The following is a 19,855-nucleotide window of genomic DNA, read 5'->3' on the forward strand; positions in this document are numbered from 1 at the left end:
CTAGAGCTCTACACATATTGTGATCAAAAAAATTAAATAAACAGATGATCACACTTAGTCCAGAACGCAAAATGTTTCAGCCCTCCTATATAGTCTTTGCTGTGCTACCAAAATCTGAAAGAAACGATCCCCGTCCTCAAAATGTTAACCATATTTCCAAATATAAATCTGCCTGGAACATATTTTCCTGCCTCCCTTCCTTCCAAACTTTGCTCATATGTCACCATATTAGGGAGAACTTCCCCAAATACTCTATTTAAAGAAGTAACATCCAAACAACATACTTGACCCCCCCCACCTTACTTTATTTTCTCTAACACAATCACCATCTAATATAGTATATTTATTTATTGTCTATATCCTAAAACATAAGCTCCATGAAAACAGAAACTACTTTTGTTCAGTTCTGCATACAAAATTCTAGCACAATTCCTGGCATATAAATACCAATAAATATAACCATTTGATACACTGTATGCATATTATAGTATAACAGCTATACTGTAACAATGATATTTACTGATAATTTGATTGTGTGTGACAATGAGCTAAGTGTTTTACATATATTATCTCTTTTTAGTATCCACAACAATCCTATTATTAAATTATCATATTATATATGATTATTCTTTTTGCACATTAGGCAATAAGGTGTAGAGAGGTTAAGGAGTTGAACTTAATGACCTCTGATCCCCTTCTAATTCTATACAAATTTTTCAATGACTGATAAGTACAAAATTTAACTTGTTTCTAGAAGAGAGATTTAAAATAATTTTCAGGAATTTTTTGTTATATCTCTTCTTCTAAAATATTCATTATAGGGGTGCCTGGATAGCTCAGTTGGTGGGCATCTGACTCTTGACTTTGGCTCTTGGGCATTTGACTCTTGATCCCAGGGTTGTGGGATCAAGTCCCATGTTGGGCTCCACACTGAGCATAGAGCCTACTCACGCTCTGTCTCTAAAATTAAAAATGTGTATATATTTAAAATATCCTCTATAGATATATCTACTTCAATGGGAAACACCCTGACTTCAACTGAAGTGCCTATTTTAAAATAAGAGTTTAGTTAATCACTTAAAAATAACTTCATCATTATGTTAACAAGAACAATAATCATACTAGGCATACCTTTCGACCCAGTAATTCCACTTTTGAGATAACATTCCAAGGTGAATAATCAAATAGAGACAGGAGAAGGAAGAATAACAATTTTTACAAAGGTGTTTATAGCACAAGTGTTAATAGTAATGAAAATTTTGACATAATTTTGAAAGAATTGGATATTTTATTTTATTTTTTACTTTTTGAGAAAGAGAGAGATTCTTTTTTTTAATATATGAAATTTATTGTCAGATTGGTTTCCATATAACACCCAGTGCTCATCCCAAAAGATGCCCTCTTCAATACCCATCACCCACCCTCCCCTCCCTCCCACCCCCCATCAACCTTCAGTTTGTTCTGTTTTTAAGAGTCGAGAAAGAGAGAGATTCTTAAGAGGCTCCATGTTCAGAAGAATTGGATATTTAAAAAAAAATACATAGTATATCAATACATTCAAACCCTTCACAACCTATAAAAAGTATGTGTGCTGTTTCAATGCACAAAAACGTGAGCAATCTCAAGTGAGAAAGACAGAATCCAGCAATGGGTACACTGAATAAACCTATAAATATATCTGTGAACCTGAAAGGGATCAGAGAAAACTCTAGCACAATGTAACTGATCATTTAAATTCATTGAATTATTTTTTTTAATTATTAAAGTATTTAACAGAACTTGATAAATTCGAAAGCCTTATTCTTTCAAGTTATAACTATGTAGACTTGCATTAAGCCATAGTTGAAATTTTCTTTTAGACACTGTAATAGAAGCCATATAAAATGACTATCTCTGTGGTGAGATACTATTTTACTCGAATTATATTAGCAATTTTTGCTGTTGCTAATTCATAATACTGATTGCTGGTGAAATATGTGATTAAATTTGTCACTCATACTTTTGGTGCCTTTATAAATGATACAATCTTTTTGGAAAGCCATATGGTAATACACAAGAAAAGCCATGAAAATGTTATTTTCTCTCTCACGCCTGGGAATTTGAGAAAATTACTAAGAAAATAACATACAGAAAAAGTATCCATGCAAAGATATTTATCACATTATCTATGATAGAATGAAATTGGAAATAACTTAAATATCAAAATAAAAGAATGATTAAATAAATTGTAGTTCACTAAAATGGTATTTTGAAGATCACACAAAAAATAATAAAGAAACTATTGTGAAGATTACACAAAAAATAGTAAGGAAACTATTGTGAGGGAACAAATCCCTTTTGGATTGTAACCATAACATTGTTATTATATAGAATTTGTATTTATCATATGATTAACATAATTTGTTAATTGCATAGTTATCATATGATTACTTAAAGACTCATAGTAGAAAATGCTACCCCTCTGTATGCGCCAGTGATCTAATTCATGGTTTTAGTCTATTATGTGGGAAAGTGGTAAAAGGAAGAGCCTAGAGACTAAAAGGGAAAAACCCTAAAGGAGGTTTTACTCTACGCATCTGACCCCAGCCCAGGATTCTTTGTGGAAGGCCTATGAAACTCAGAAAAGCCAAGTGAGAACTCATTTTAAGCTAAACACCATTCCCCAAGTAGAGATTTTCTCTCACTTACCTCAAAAACAGAAGCCTTAAGATATCATTCTATAATATATGTTGCCTACTTTGTTTTTACTTCCCTGAACACCAGAATTTTCATTCTAGTAACCAGATAGAAACCACCTGGTCCAGATATCTATGTAAAAATACCTCAAAGGTATTTTAATACAGTATAATAAAATGGAAATTATGTTTTTTAAAAATGTCCGTGTATACAATGGTCTAAAAGTGATATCCTCAGAGGGAAAATAATGGTGGGGAAAGTCCTTTAATTTTTAAAAATTTTAAAAAAGTTGTTACATTTTATAGCAAATTCTATTAATGAATAGGCTTTTTGTCTCTGAATAAGTTGCTAATAGAGACATGCCCTACATAAGGGCACCTGGGTGGCTCAGTCAGTTAAGCCTCCGACTTTGGCTCAGGTCATGATCTCATGGCACATGAGTTTGAGCCCCACATCTGTCTCTGTGCTAACAGCTCTGAGACTGGAGCCTGCTTCAGATTCTGTGTCTCCCTCTCTCTCTGCCTCTCCCCTGCTCCTGCTCTGTCTCTCACCCCTTCAAAAATAAATAAACTTTTAAAAAAAGAGAGAGAGAGAGAGACATGTCCTATATAAAAGTTAACAAACACCCACCCCCCTGGGTGGGTCAGTCAGTTGAGCATCCATCTACAGCTCAGTCAGTTGATCTCAAGGTTCATGGATTCAAGCCCCACAATGGGCACACTGTTGTCAGGGCAGAGCCTACTTCAGATCCTCTGTTCCCCTCCCCCCCTCCCCCTCCCCCCCACCCCTCTCTCTCTGCCCCTCCCCCATCCCTCCCGTTCCCCACTTGCGCTGGCCTGCGCTCATGCACACGTGGTCTCTCTCTCTCTGTTTCAAAAATAAATATTAAAAATAAAAATTAAATTAAATTAACAAACATGTTTAAAATGTTTAGAATTCCACATACTTCTGCCATTTGCCTGGCATATCCTTGTAGTTCTCCTCCGGGCTCTCCCTCCCCACTACCTCACCCCAACCTGAAGTTCCCTTAGTGTTCGCACATGTTGCTCCCCCTACTGTTTTCTATCACTCTGCCTGCATAAAAACACCTCATTATTCTTTAAGTCTCAGCTCTTTGAAATTTTATCAACGCTCCACTCCCATCTAAGCAGAATTAATCATTCCCCCTTGGTACAATCACTGCATTCCACATATATTTTTTGTAATATTTATCACACTGCACTGCAATTATTTGCACTTTCTTTCTCTTAACGGACTGTGAACTCCTCGAAAACAAGAACTCTGGTTATATTTACCTTTAAGTCTTTTAAAAGCTACCACAGTGAATGGTACATACATAGTGGTTCAGAGCAAATGGCTTGATACAAATCCTGACTCTGCCATTTAATACTCATGACCTTGGGCAAGGCATTCAATCTCTCCATGCCTCAAAATCCACATCAGTAAAATGGAGCTAAGAATAGTACCTACCTCTAAGGTGTAAAGATGATAGATAAGGTGCATAAAGTTCATCATACCATGCCTGGCAAGTAGTAAGCATTCAATATGTGATGACTATTATTGTCATTATTTCTTTACATTATTTTTATTATTATTACTATTGCTATCATGACTATTGTTTCTAAGAACTCAGTAAATATTTACTGATTGATTGAATTAGTAGATGAATGGCTATCAGGCATCTAAGTCCAAGTTCAGCTGATAGTAAGATCTTTCTCTTTCTTCTGCAGTCTCCTTTGTAGCTCTCAGTCCCCAGGGCTCTCAGTCAGTCCAATATAACTTTACATATATGCAAAGTAAAAGCTTTCCTCACTACAAAGTCTGTTCTTTTTTATGAATAGAATGTGAATCTTTATTATAACATAGAATAATTTTTACACTTGACTTAGATTAAGGCCTCTAATCCAACCCTAACCATAATTGTCAGAGAGTGAATGTATGTCATTTTTACTTGATGTAGTAAAGGGAGTGAACATATTTACATGTCTCCCAAACTAGGTTCTCTATAATCAGAGTTTTCATATCTTATATTAATAGGCCTGGAGCTACTTAGAATTTGTCATGAATAAGCATAATGACTCCCTGGGAGAATAACAGGAGATAATATCTGCATCAAAGAATAATGTTATATGCACAGAGAAAATGAACAGGTTTCTACAGCCTGTGGTAGTAAATGCTAGAATGAAAACAAGTGCTTATAACTTGTTACAGCTACAGTACTTATCACATTTCATTATAGTTATTTGTTTCCATGCTTGTGGGAAGTGACTGTATCTTATTCATCTTTGTATCTGCAACCTCAGCACAGGGCTTGGTCCATGATATACATACAATAAATGATTGTGGATTTACACTATAATTTAAAGTAAAAGATCACATACCTCAAAGAATTTCATGCCTTAGTTGGTAGTGCTACAAATTGTGATAGAAATCTCTCTAAAATTGCTGGATATATGGGTTTTCACCCTGGCTTTTTACTTTGACAATATATAAGAATGCAACATGTCAATTAGTTGTTAAATTTTAGGTGTCAATATCAGGATGATGAACTAATCAACTGCAAGATGTATTACATGTATTACATATACAGTGGAAGAAATTGATTGCAAGCTTATGATTTGTTGATTTTATTTGACTTTATTTTATATATATACTACATCGGAGAAAAAAAATCTAAGTTATTCATATTAGACAATTTGCATTAAACATATTCTTCCCAAGACTTTTACTCTTTTTTCCTAATATACTAGGTTTTTCTTTTAACTTCTAATTCAAATCTTAATGAAAAGCAACAAGACAAACTCAGCAAGTTTATGACATTTACCTTCTCTGTCCCCTCAACCAGATCCTCTTCCTGATCCTTTACTTATGTCATACACCATTAGTTATGTAACAGCACCATTTTCCCAGTTAATTAGAGTAGAAATGTCATAGTAACAGTATTCTACTCTTTCCCTCTCTCTTACTCCTCTCCTCCAATTTGCAGTAGTTAGTGGTGGATTTTGGATGAAGTAGATGAAGAGAAGTAAAATAATGAATCCTGGAATTTCTACTTAAGCAACTAGGTAGGTCATGTGGCCATTTAGTAAAACGGAGAAGAAAGGAGGGTCAATACTTTAGGGATGAAAATTGTTATCAGGATAACTTTGGCAAAAACCAAAAATAAAAACAAAAACAAACAAAAAAAAACCTTCTACCCCAATTGAGTTAATCAACAGATATCAGGAAGTCAATCTTAGAAAACAGGAAGTTAAGAGAAGGACTCCAGATTTGGTTTGTTAAGTCTTCTGCTCTACTTTTCAGTGGTTCTCTTTGTTTTGCCTTCCTCTAATGTTGGCTCCATTCCCACATTGGTAGCAAGATAGCTTTCAGTTCTGAGCATCATATCCAGGAACAACAATGTAAAGAGGAAGAAAAGGGACATATTGTCTTGTAACTACTTGGAAGGGAGAAAAATCCTGCCAGCATACATCTCTCATCGCTCAAACTCACATGCCTATCTTAAACCAGTCACTGATGTGAGAAATGAGATCATCACAATTGGCTTTGATTAATTAAGATCTACTCCTAGAGCTAGGGACAGGGTCATCTTCTCCTGAGCCACATGGTGAGGAGTGGTATAGAAGAGCCAATAAACTCAAGACTCTGACAATAAGAAAGAAGGAAGAAATAGACTTGAATAAGCAACCAAGAGCATCTGTTACAAAAAAACAGTGATTCTGTTTTTTGCAAAAATTCAGTTTAAGATATTTGTCAGATATCCATGCAAAAGATCAAGAGGGCAACTAGAAATATGAGTCAGAAGCTCAGATAAGGATCTTAGCTGGAGATGTAAATTTGGGAATCAACAGCATAAAGAACGTGTTTAATCCTTGAGAGTAGATTATATCACCCAGAATATAGACAAGAGGGCCTTAATTTGGTCATCTTTAAAGCATAGACAATAACATTACCTACCTACCTAATTTTAAGAGTCAATTGAGATAATAACCATAAGGAACTAGATCATAACATCAAAAAGAATGAAATCTTGCCATTTGCAACAACGTGGATAAAACTAGAGTATACTATGCTAAACGAAATAAGTCATAGAAAGACAAATATATGACTTCACTCACATGTGGAATTTAAGAAACAAAACAGATGAACATAGGGAAGGAAAGCAAAAGTAAGATAAGAACTGAGAGGGAAACAAACCAAAAGAGACTCTTAAGTACAGAGAACGAAATGAGGGCTCCTGGCAGGGTGTTGGGTGGGGGGATGGGGTAAATGGGTGATGGGCATTGAGGAGGGCACTTGTTGGGATGAGCACTGGATGTTATATGTAAGTGATGAATCACTAAATTGTATTCCTGAAAAAAAAAAAAACTGGGTCATAGCAAATACTCAGTATCTTTAATCATATGTTAACCAATATCTTTGATGACCACATTTGAGCCACAGTAACACCACAATAGAAAGATATTTTCTATTAGGCAGGCCTCCTAAATATCATAGTTTGTGGATGATTGCCTACTCTACTAACATTTATTATTCTCTTTCTCTAGTATGATTGCTATATGGAATATCTGCTTATTTCAATATTCTATTTATAAAGAATCACCAATATTATAAATGTACAACCAGTTTTCAAGCACAGTAAAATGTGCTTAATATCAGAACATATCAACCATAATTTAATCTTGTTTAATGACTCAAAATATTTATCATCATCTTGATGTCTCTCAGTCTTCATTAATAGCACTCATTATATTATTGGTATAACTGTGATAATATTGGTTAGTGTGACATGACATCATCATTACTATAAAGAAATGATAAAAGATCAAAGAGAGTTTTATACCAAAGTATAAAAGTAAGTGACAAGTATCAATAAGTAGTTAATAGGCTTACGTATATACAGAATTCTGCTAACAAAAACTCATTCTACTTTCTTTTCTTTTCTTTCTTTTTTTTTTTTTTTACTGTTTATTTATTTTGGGGGGTGGGCAGAGAGAAAGGGAGGGAGAGAAAATCCCAAACAGGCTCTGAGCTGTCAGCACAGAGCCTGATGCAGGGCTCAAACTCACAAACCATGAGATCATGACCTGAGCCAAAACCAAGAGTCAGACGCTTAACCAACCGAGCCACCCAGTGCCCCAAAAACTGACTCTACTTTATAAAATTGTTCTGAAAAGAAATTCCTAGTGATTAGTATGCTAAAGTTTGTGAACCACTCTCTAATAATTACTGATTTACTAAGTACTCTTATGCCTGTCTATCACACCTTCAGACCATCCCTTTTTTCTGAAACCTTATTTACCATAACAACTTCTGATTGTAGTCTGTCTTCATCAATAGACATACATTAAACCACATGAACCTCTTATCGAATATTAATAATCACTTATTAATTTCATTCATTTGATTCAATTATTTTTTAATATTTATTTATTTTTGAGAGAGAGAGCACAAGCAAGGGAGGGACAGAGAAAGAGGGGGACAGAGGACCCAAAGCAGGCTTCATGCTGACAACAGAGAGTCTGATGCAGGGCTCAAACTCACAGCCAGTGAGATCATGACCTTGGCTGAAGTCACATGCTTAACCGACTGAGCCACCCACGTGTTCCAAGTCAATTCTTTAGTCAAATCAATTTCATGAGAGAACAGATAAGGCTGAATTAGTATACCTTTAGCTTAACTAGACGTTGAACTTTGTATGTTGCCATTAAGTTGCAGCTATCCTGTGTTGCCATGACTCAAATAGTATCTATCCATTAATTGATTCTCCTAGATATTATCATGTGACATAATGCGATAGATTTATCGTTATATATGCAGATTAGCTTCTAGTTATGACTGACTCTCTTTAATTCAAGTATGACCTAAAAGTCCATTATGTGATCATTATATGGGTAATTCACTAGATGTGGTATTCTTGTCAAATTGATATCATTTCTGGTGTCTCGTCTCTTCATGGTCATAAATTATGTAACTAGAACAGCTTAAAACACCACAGAGGATCAGGGAATTTGGATTAGCTTCATGTTCACATTGATAGTCAACTGATGCAGAATGGAGTTACTTTTTGCCTAGGGCTTCAAGTACAAAAACTGTTCGTCTCTTCAATAAGCCAAATATTTTCCCAGGAATGGTGTGAATGGGTTTCCCTGAGCCTTCCACACTTCTTTCCTCTTTTTTCTTTCATACTGTGGTTAAAGATTTAGTCCATAATTTCAAAGCAAAAGTTTACCTAAGCCCTATTTGTATTGAATATCTTTAATGTCTGAAGTAGCGATATTTCCCACTAAGTATTTACATTGAGATAAAAGAGACCCCCACTTTTGCTAAATAATGCTTTGGAATGTTTACCTCTGCCCACCCTCTTCTTCCTCCAGAATTAGTTGTAGAATGTAGATAAGACATTTACCTGGTTTTCCCTGACTCCAACTGTGAGATAAAGGAGTAGGTGCAGAAACAAATCGTCTTAACCGAACAGGAAAAACAAAACAAAACAAAACAAAACAAAACAAAACACATTTTTCATCAGGAAATGGTTCTATTCTTGCAAACCTGGCTACACCACCTCAAACTTAAAGAAACTTTTTTCCAAAAGAAGGCATTTCCATTACCCAGCCTGAGTAGCAAGCTTCTAATACTCTGTCCCAACCTTGAAACAAAAAAATGAGGCAGTTACCCAGATAATTCAATTTTCCCTCCCATTCTCTTCAGTTTTATTCTGTTCGTGTTAATGCTACTTAAACTTTTATAGGATGTTCATAAATAGGTAATACCGTTTATATACCTAAAGACTGCTTACAAACTTTTCAAGGACACAGACTTACTTTATTTCAATCACAGTAAAACTTTATGACATTAATAGGAATTCCACACAAGTAGGAAAAGGATGAAAGAGCTCTTAAAACATATACTGCTGTAAAATATACTAAAATGCTTGTTGGGCCCCTTTATTCATAGAGTTCAGTAAGTCAAATCAAATGTATGAAACTGTATCTAAAACATGGATCTAAGTTAAATAACAATATAAAACACAAGACCAGCTTGAAGTAATTTTCTGGAGAAGATTCTTTAGATCAAATTTATCTAACATACAAATTCATATTCTGGCCAAATCTGGCTTGAAATGTCCTTATTAAGTCAGTTAGAAACAATTTCACAAGGGGTGCCTGGGTGGCTCAGTTGGTTAAGCAACTGACTTAGGCTCAGATCATTATCTCACAGTTCATGAGTTGAAGCCCAGCGTCAGGCTCTGTGCTGACAGCTTGGAGCTTGGAGCCTGCTTCCTATTCTCTGTCTCTCTCTCTGTCTCTCTCTCTGTCTCTCTCTGTCTCTCTCTCTCTCTGTCCCTCCCCTGCTGTTCTCTCTCTCTCTCTCTCTCTCAAAAATAAATAAACATTTAAGAAAAAAAAGAAACAATTTCACAAGACCTAGCAAGAGAGACCTGGATCAGCCTTAGGGAAAAATCTGGCCCTATTTTTCAGTTAATTTCTGCCTTTTTCCCCTGCTCGTGAGTAGCCCCCTGAGCCACCACAGGCTGCTGTGTGGAGAGTCACTGGAGCTGACCACTATTATAGCCTCTAAGACTGTGCTCAAGAACAACATTAAAGAATCTTGGTCCAGACGGAAAGAAAATTCTCAATTTCAATTACAATTCTGATAGTAAGGCCAGAAAATTCAAATACTCTTCCCACAGTCAAATAGGCTAATACTAATTCCAAATCTGTGGTTCATTCTGTGGCCTACTCAGGGTCTCAGACTCCTTTTAGAGAGTCTTCTTATCTTGTTATGAAATAGAAAGCCAATCTAACACAAGATAATAATGTTTAAATCACATTGCCCTGTGTGAGCTTCCGAATATGTATATAATTTATGCTGTGAACAGAAAACCAGTTAAAGAAGGTTAAAAATTCAAGTTTTTTTTTCAGTTACTGATTATAGCTATTTATGTCAAGCCATAACATCCTAAAATTTATCGGTTTGTGTTAACACAGAGGAGAAATAGGAAGAAGCATAGAGAAAAACTAGTCTTCCAATAGACTTTTTCCAGGCGGAAGTCTGCCCCCCTCCCTCTCTCCCCAGGTGCAAATCACAGAACTGGACAGACAGGCAGAATGGTCAGGGCATCTTCAGAACAGTATGAACAGTAGAGCCAGGGCAGTGTGAGAAAGAAGGGTGGCACCACACAGAATTCTGGTTCAGTAGGTCTAATGTGGGACTGAAGGCCAGCAAAATTTGAAAAGGACCCCCATGTGATTCTGGTACTAACCCTTTGTTCACAGTACTTATTGATGTGCAATAAAGTAAAATCTCTGGACCTATGAAAACATTCTAAAATTCAAAAGGAAGAAACCACCTAGAAAAAGGGTCATCTTTTTCTATAAAGGGCCAGATAGTAAATATCTCAGGTTTCCCAAGCCATACAGTCTGTGACAATAAGACAATGTTGCACAGTAGCAGGAAAGCAACTACTGCAGCCTATATACTGCAAATGCAGCCATAGATGCTATGTAAATGAAGGGGTGTGGCTGTCTTGCAATAATATTTTATTTACAAAACCAAGTCCCTGAGAACTGTAATTCGCCCACCCTTGACCTAGAATAATCAGAGAAATGGTTCTCTCTGAAATAAATTTACTACTTAGGGGTGCTTGGATGACTCAGTCAGTTAAGCACTGGACTCTTGATTTCAGCTCAGGTCATGATCTCATAGTTTGTGGGTTCAAGCCCTGCGTAGGGCTCTGTGCTGATAGCTCAAAGCCTGGAGCCTGCTTTGGATTCTGTCTCTCTCTCTCTCTCTTTCTCTCTCTGCCCCTCCCCCACGTGTGCTGTTTCTCTCTCTCTCAAAAATAAACATTTAAAAAACTGAAGATAAACTTTCTACAAAAACAAGAGAAAGGTTTAGAAAATTTTCTGATTCTTATTCCCAATAAGGTCTAAGAATAAATTGTATTTATGAGATCAAAATAAGCATTGATAAAAATGAAACAATTTGAGAACAGAAAATATTGGATTTAAAACATGCTCACCAAATTTAAAGTTGCACTTGAAAGCAGTACATAACAAAAGTTGGAAGCAGAATTAGTAAAGTAGGAAGAAAACTTAGAAATTTAACTAAAATAAAAAGAGAAAAGAAAGAGAAAAGAAAAATATGAGAACAAGGAATACATACATGGAAGAAAGAGATATTAAATAAGAATTCCTAAAAGGAAAGGTAACATATGGGAGAGAAGGAATAATCAATTAAAAGAAGAAAAAACTTTCTGAGTTGATAATATAGCATTAGTGGGGAGTAGGACAGGTGAAACTAGATACGGCCGTGTGCTGATAAATTGTTGAAGCTGAAGAGTGACTACTTTTCTTTCTATGTTTGTAGGATAAGAACTACTTTTCCCCTTTTTGTAAATTTCCATAAGAGAATTTTGAGCCAATGTTGGTGCTAGCAAAAAGTGAGCTGGAGATTGGACAACAGAAGGAGTAAAGATTCTGCAGTGACTATCTGGTGATTGTGTAGATTTTTCATGAGAGGATTAATAAACTAAGAACCTTCATGTGTAAAGAAAGAAAGAAAGAAAGAAAGAAAGAAAGAAAGAATTTTGAGTTATTATGAGTTTTTCATAATTATGATAAGAATGCATGTTAATTTTTTAATTGTCAAAATAAGGGACAAAGAAGAAATCTAACCTATAATCCTACTGCCCAGATGTTACCCCATCAATATTTTCATTATCTATCCTTTAGTACTTTTTTCTACTCAGATATATGTTTATGAAATTAAGATCATTTCATATATACTACTTTGTATCTTGCCTTTCTTTGCTTGATATAATAGAAAAACTTTCAATCTATAATTCCATTTTAATGTTATTGATTAGGTCCAGTAGAAAATATGTGTTTGGCATTATCCTAAAGGCCATACACACAGGCTTCTTATGATTTTACAGCTAGGCTTTGACTAATATGGTAAAGAAAAATTTTAATTGAATACAAAACTTAAAAATCTTAAGTATATAGGACAACTCAGTGATTAAAATATGGTGTCTTCGGGGTGCCTGGGTGGCTCAGTCAGTTAAGCATCAGACTCTTGACTTCAGTTCAGGTGGTGATGTTGTGGTTGTGAGATCAAGCCCAGAGTTGGGCTCCACCCTCATTGTAGAGTCTACTTGGGATTCTCTCTCTCCTCTCTCTTTGTCCCTCCTCCCCCATTCTCTCAAAATAAATAAATAAACATTTTTTTAAAAGTACAGCATCTTCAATAGAAGTAAGATGAAGGGGGGGGGGGGGCGCCAGAGTAGCTCAGTCAATTGGGCATCAGACTCTTGATTTTGGCTCAGGTCCTGATCCCAGGGTAGTGGGATCCAACCCTGGTTAAGCTCTGTGCTGAGAGAGAGGGGAGCCTGTTTGGGATTCTATCTCTCTCTCTCTCTCTCTCTCTCTCTCTCTCTCTCTCTCTCTCTCTGCCCCTCTCCCCTGCTTGCTCTCTAAATAGATAGATAGATAGATAAATAAATAAATAAATAAATAAATAAATAAATAGGAAGTTAGATTAAGGAAATCTATATTCTTGTGTGAAAGGGATTGAAAACAACTCTGGCTAACATAAGCATAAAAGAATTTGTTGCAAGGGGGTTGGGCAGCTCACAAAATCTATGAGAAGCCTGAAGGAGATTCACAAAAGAGACAGAAGCTAAGGAAGCCTGAACAGCAGGAGCCACAACCCAGACAAAACCAGAGAAGCAGATTACTTAGGACACTGAGAAGAGTCACACTACAGGACACAACTGACATCAGACACTTAACACCATTATAGACTCTTCCTGTCTTTGCTATCATAAGTAATTCCTAGATTGTTTCTGCATCTCTGTGTCTCATATCTCCCCTAGGATTCAAAACCCTATATAGGGGCGCCTGGATGGCTCAGTTGGTTAAGCGTCCAACTTCGTATCAGGTCATGATCTCCTGGTTCATGGGTTTGAGCCTCTTGTTAGGCTCTGTACTGATAGCTCAGAGCCTGGAGCCTGTTTCAGATTCTGTGTCTCCCTCTCTCGCTCTCTGCCCCTCCCCCACTCACACTCTGTCTCTCTCAAAAATAAATAAACATCAAAAAAAAATTTTTTTTTCAACCCCCTGAGCTGATTGCCAAATTCTGGATCCTAGATAAAGTGCCCTTACCCTGGCTGCACCAAGCTGGGGAAAGGGAAGATCTTCCTTCTTTGGTTTTGATGGTGGAAGGCAGGTGTCTGTATCTCACTAGGTTTACACAAAATAGCAAATTGCACCTTAATAGGAAGTGGATGGGGGAGGGATATATAGGAAGGACAGAATATTATATACATATATAATATGTGAAATATTATATATCAGTCGAGATCTAACCTTAACATTCATGACCAAAAAAATGGCTATTTGATCATGACCTACTCTTTGACTTTTAATATTCTCCTCTAAATTATGACAGTAATATTTGTTCCTATTAGCTTCATTAGTATGTTGTAAAGATAAATGATTTAATATCTGCTAACTACACTGAACACCTTAGGAAAAGAATGCATTATAGATACAAGTGGTTTTAATTAAGAAAACTATAATTAGTAGAGATCATAATATCTGCTGTACTTCAGACATAGATAACACTCAATAAATAAGAAGTCAAAGATACTAGAAGCTGTCTACAAGTATTTTGCTCTAACTACATTACTATATACATAAACTTAAAACTGCACTAATTTTTAGTTAACTTTTTAAACTTTATATAAAATACAGTTCTAGGGCTTGGAATTGGAGAGGGGAAGAAAGATGCATAGACTGTTCAGTTGGTTGGATCTGTTACATTAATTTCACAATCTGTGAAGGAGTGGATTGCCCCTTGAATGGTAATGGAAAATTAGTTTCTTTATTTCTTCATTAAGACTGTGGGAGGAAAATTAATACTCTCTTCAGCTTTCCCAAATTAATAGAATATATCTTTATTAAAATGATGAATGTACATGCCCACTTTCTTTTTGGTTGAGAGGCTCTCTAACTCCTAGAATGACTAAACTTAAAGCTGAGACTTAGAAATCATCTTGTTAAGGAAACTAAGATCCAGTGAGACTAAATTAGTTACCCAAGGTCACACAATCAATTAAGGACAGAGGAAAACTAGAAACTTGGGTCTCTGACTCTTAATCCAGTGCTCTTTCAAATTCATCAAGCCATTTAAAAGAGGAGAAAGATGGGGCGCCTGGGTGGCGCAGTTGGTTAAGCGTCTGACTTCAGCCAGGTCACAATCTTGCGGTCTGTGAGTTCAAGCCCCAGGTCGGGCTCTGGGCTGATGGCTCGGAGCCTGGAGCCTGTTTCCGATTCTGTGTCTCCCTCTCTCTCTGCCCCTCCCCCGTTCATGCTCTGTCTCTCTCTGTCCCAAAAATAAATAAAAAACATTGAAAAAAAATTTAAAAAATAAATAAATAAATAAAATAAAAGAGGAGAAAGAAAAATCCTTTAATCTACTTTGCACATTGTTAGTGTATGCAATGTTTTCAGTTCCTATGCCCCAAGGGGTAGTAATCTCCTGTGCAAAATAACAAAAGAAAATATGTATCTTTTCCCAATTTTCTTTTTGTGAGGTTTAGGTGGAAAGAAATAGAACTCCTATCTTGGAAAAGGCCAACCTTGGGTAAAATTCTGAAGTCCACTTTTGGAGATCTTTCTTGGATCCCACCTTCCCCATTTTATACTCCTACAAAAACAAGTTCCCAATCAACTGTTTCCTTTCCCCACCATCCTTCTTTATGAAAACTCCTCTGAGAGTGTATTTCACTATTTCATACATAAACAGTGTGTATGAACACACATGCATGCACACACACGCACACACACACACGCACCTGGGTGCCCCTGTCACTTATTTTAGGAAGTAAAACATACCACTAGTATATCACCTCCTCTTTATCCCTCCTTAATTTCATCTTGTCTCCCATGCACAGAGGTAACTAACCACTCTTCTGTCATTTCTTCCTTTTCTATCATTTCTCTGGTTTTCTTTATAATTTTACTACATAATGTACCCCTAATCATTACATTGTCTGGTTTGTGCATGATTTTAAATTTTATGTAATTTACATAAACATAAATATATTCCTATAACTCTCTTTTTTCATTCAACATTTCATTGGTTAAAAATTGTTTTATGTTACCTTAACGTACAGTTGACCCTTGAACAACATGGGTTTAAACTGTGTGGGTCCTGGGACGCCTGGGTGGCGCAGTCGGTTGAGCGTCCGACTTCAGCCAGGTCACGATCTCGCGGAGTCCGAGCCCCGCGTCAGGCTCTGGGCTGATGGCTCAGAGCCTGGAGCCTGTTTCCGATTCTGTGTCTCCCTCTCTCTCTGCCCCTCCCCCGTTCATGCTCTGTCTCTCTCTGTCCCAAAAATAAATAAATGTTGAAAAAAAAATAAAAAAAAAACAAACTGTGTGGGTCCGCTTATATGCAGATTTTTAAAATAAATACAACACAGGGGGCGCCTGGGTGGCGCAGTCGGTTACGTCCGACTTCAGCCAGGTCACGATCTCGTGGTCTGTGAGTTCGAGCCCCGCATCAGGCTCTGGGCTGATGGCTCAGAGCCTAGAGCCTGTTTCCGATTCTGTGTCTCCCTCTCTCTCTGCCCCTCCCCCGTTCATGCTCTGTCTTTCTCTGTCCCAAAAATAAATAAACGTTGAAAAAAAAAATTAAAAAAAAATAAATACAATACAGTACTGTAAATGTATTTTCTCTTATGATTTCCTAAATAACATTTTTCTTTTCTCTGGCTTACTTTATATATGTAAAACATATAACACACAAAATACATATTAATTCTTTATGTGTTGGTAAAGCCTCTTCAACAGTAAGCTATTAGTAGTTAAGTTTTTAGAGAGTCAAAAGTTATATGCAGATTTTTGACTGCAGGGGAGAGGGGAGTGTCACCCCAATGTTTGCATTGATCAAGGGTCAACTGTATTTGTTTTCAGTGCTATGTTGGATGCCATTAAATGAATATACCAAAATGTATTTATCCATTATTCTATTGATAGCCAACTCAATTTTTTTGCTATTAAAAACAAAACTGCCAAGAATATTTTTGTACCTCTATCCTGTGGCATGGGGGCAAAAATACTCCAGTAGTAGAATCACTAAGTGGTGAGTTTATGTTCATCTCAAATTTGAAAGAATGACCAATTTTCTGGAGTTATTTTTACCAATTTTACTCTACCTAGCAGTGATTATGAGTTCCCATTGATCTATACCCTTGCTTACACTTGGAAGTATAAGATTTTTTTCATGTCTTCCAATCAGATAGTAGTTTTATTTTACTTTTATCTGGCTAATAATGATATTGAGCATGTTGTCATATACTCATTGGCCATTCTGACATCCTTTGCATGTTTTTATTAGGTTGTTTGTCTTTGTCTTATTGATTTGAAACAATTCTTAAAATACCATTTGTTTGTCTGTTATCTATTTTGAAAATATTTCTTCCTGTGAGTTATCTTTTCAATTTTTTTCATCATGTCTTTTGCTAAAAACATTATTTTATTTCATTTATCAATATTTTCTGAAAACATTATTTTATTTTATTTATCAATATTTTCTGAGGGTGTGCTTTTTGTGTCTTGCTTAAGAAATCCTTCCCTTCTGGGGCGCCTGGGTGGCTCAGTTGGTTAGGCAACCGACTTTGGCTCAGGTCATGATGTCACAGTTGGTGGGTTGGAGCCCCGCGTTGGGCTCTGTGCTGACAGCTCAGAGCCTGGCGCCTGCTTCAGATATTGTGTCTCTCCCTCTTTCTACCCCTCCCCTGCTCAAGCTCTGTGTCTCTCTGTCTCTCAATAATAAATAAATGTTAAAAAAAAAAAGAAAAATAAATTAAAAAAAGAAATCCTTCCCTTCCTTGATGTGATAATGATTGCTCCTTGATGTTCTTCTATGTCTATTTCTCAGTGTTTTAAACATTGATTTTTATATGTAAATCTTTAAACAGCCTAAAACTTATTTTCATGTATTATATGAGAACTGCATTTTTTCCTCATATGGCTGAGAAATTGGGCCATTTACTGAAGGGTCTTTTTTATCCTTATGATTTGGGATGATATCCAATATATTAAGTCATAACTTTCCCATTTTCTGTTGCCGGCCTCTAGATTCTGTTCCATTGATCTATTAGTTTAATATCACACTATCTTAATATTATAGCTTTACAAGTCATGTGATAATCTGATAGGGAAATTCTCCTCTAACATATTCTCCTTCAGGAAAGTCTTGGTTATTCTTGGGCTTCTGCCTTTCCAAATCAATTTTAGAATTATTTTGTCAAGTTTCCACAAATAATCCTGCTGGAATCCTTATTGTATTGTACTGAATTTGATTATATTAGGGAGAATTCAATCTTTCTATCCTTGAATGTGTTATTTCTGCTCATTTATTTAAACCTTCTTTGAATTCTCTCAGTAACATTTTATAAATTTCCCCATAAAGTTTATGTACCTTTTTAGTTAGATTTCTTTCTTTCTTTCTTTCTTTCTTTCTTTCTTTCTTTCTTCCTTTCTTTTTAAGTAGTCTCCATGCCCAGCATGGAGTTCAAACTCAGTGAGGCTTGAACTCACAACCCTGATACCAAGACCTCAGCTGAGATCAAGAGTCAGACATTTAACCTACTGAGCCACCCAAGCACCCCACTGGTTAGGTTTATTTCTAAATCTACTTTCATATGGAATACATTATACTTGCTCTGAAAGTCAACATTCAAAATTAAGTTATGCCAGGGACTCCTGGCTGCTGGTTCAGTCGGTAGAGTGCACAACTCTTGATCTCAGGGTCATGAATTCAAGCACCATGTTGGATGTGGAGTGTAATTAAATTTTTAAAAAAATTATGCCAAATGGCTTTAACTAGGAGCTGCAAATCCAATTATCTGTGGAGCCAGTTAAAAAAAAAAATCAATGTGAAAAGCAGACCAAAGTGTAAGACAATAGAAAATGGTGAAGATTGCAGGGCCCCTACACAGCTATGGCCAATTATTGCCCAATATTACCAAAACTTCCAAATATTCTAGTCTTGCTAGAAAGTTTTCTGATTTTTAAAACATTGTGTGGGCTGCCGTTTTCAATCATCCTCAGATGACTTAAAATAAAGAATAAATGAAATATCAAGTTTTGGCCAGCAAATGAGAACAGAAAGGAAAGCAAGCCACTGTAGTGGCTATAATAAAAATAAAAATAAAAATAAAGAGACAATAACAAGTGTCAGCAAAAATGTGGAAAAATTGGTATCTATTGTTAGTGGGAATGAAAAATTGTGTAGCCACTTCAGAAAACACAAAAAGTTAAACACAATAATATTGTATTACAATGATCAAACTTGTTAAGACACTAGATCTTGGTTATTCTCACCTCAAAAAAGAAGTGATAATTATGTGATGTGGTAGAGGTATTAACTCTTGCTACAATGGTAATCAGATCACAATAAATAAATGTATTAAATCAAAATGTTATATCTTACATTTACATAATGTTATACGTTAAACATAATTCATTTAAAAAAAGAAAGCTGGGGGCCCCTGGGTGGCGCAGTCGGTTAAGCGTCCGACTTCAGCCAGGTCACGATCTCGCGGTCCGTGAGTTCGAGCCCCGCGTCAGGCTCTGGGCTGATGGCTCAGAGCCTGGAGCCTGTTTCCGATTCTGTGTCTCCCTCTCTCTCTGCCCCTCCCCCGTTCATGCTCTGTTTCTCTCTGTCCCAAAAATAAATAAAAAACGTTGAAAAAAAAATTTTTTAAAAAAAAGAAAGCTGGGGGTGAGGGGGCTAAACACAGTTACCATATCACCCAGCAAGTCCATGTCTAGATGGCCTAAGAAAGTGGAAACACACTCCACAAAAAACCTTGGTTTCTGTTTTAAAGTTTATTTATTTATTTTGAAAGAAAGGGAGAGTGGGAGAGGGACAGAGAGAGAGACAGGAAGAAACAGAAACCCAAGCAGTCTCCAGGCTGACAAGACAGAGAAGTATGTACCCATATGTGTTACAACATGGACAAAACTTGACATTATTCTAAGGGAAAGAAGCCAGACACAGAGGGCTACATATTGTATGATTTCATTATTATGGAATATCCCAAACACACAAATTCATAGAGACAGAAAGTAGCTTAGTAATTTCCAGGGGCTGGAGAGAG

General features: G+C 36.2%; 1 protein-coding gene across 2 annotated transcripts in view; it reads right to left on the reverse strand.

Moving 5' to 3' along the window:
* The window catches only part of CCDC73 (coiled-coil domain containing 73), a 175,364-nt gene extending 159,456 nt beyond the window's left edge, over positions 1–15,908 (reverse strand). For both annotated transcript variants that reach the window (XM_045039108.1, XM_045039107.1), the window contains exon 1: positions 15,848–15,908. The gene's annotated coding sequence lies outside the window, so the exon portion shown is untranslated. The remainder of the gene's footprint in view (positions 1–15,847) is intronic.
* Between the last annotated feature and the right edge of the window lie 3,947 nt (positions 15,909–19,855).

Source organism: Felis catus, chromosome D1 (assembly GCF_018350175.1).
Source record: "Felis catus isolate Fca126 chromosome D1, F.catus_Fca126_mat1.0, whole genome shotgun sequence".
Classification (NCBI taxonomy): domain Eukaryota; kingdom Metazoa; phylum Chordata; class Mammalia; order Carnivora; family Felidae; genus Felis; species Felis catus.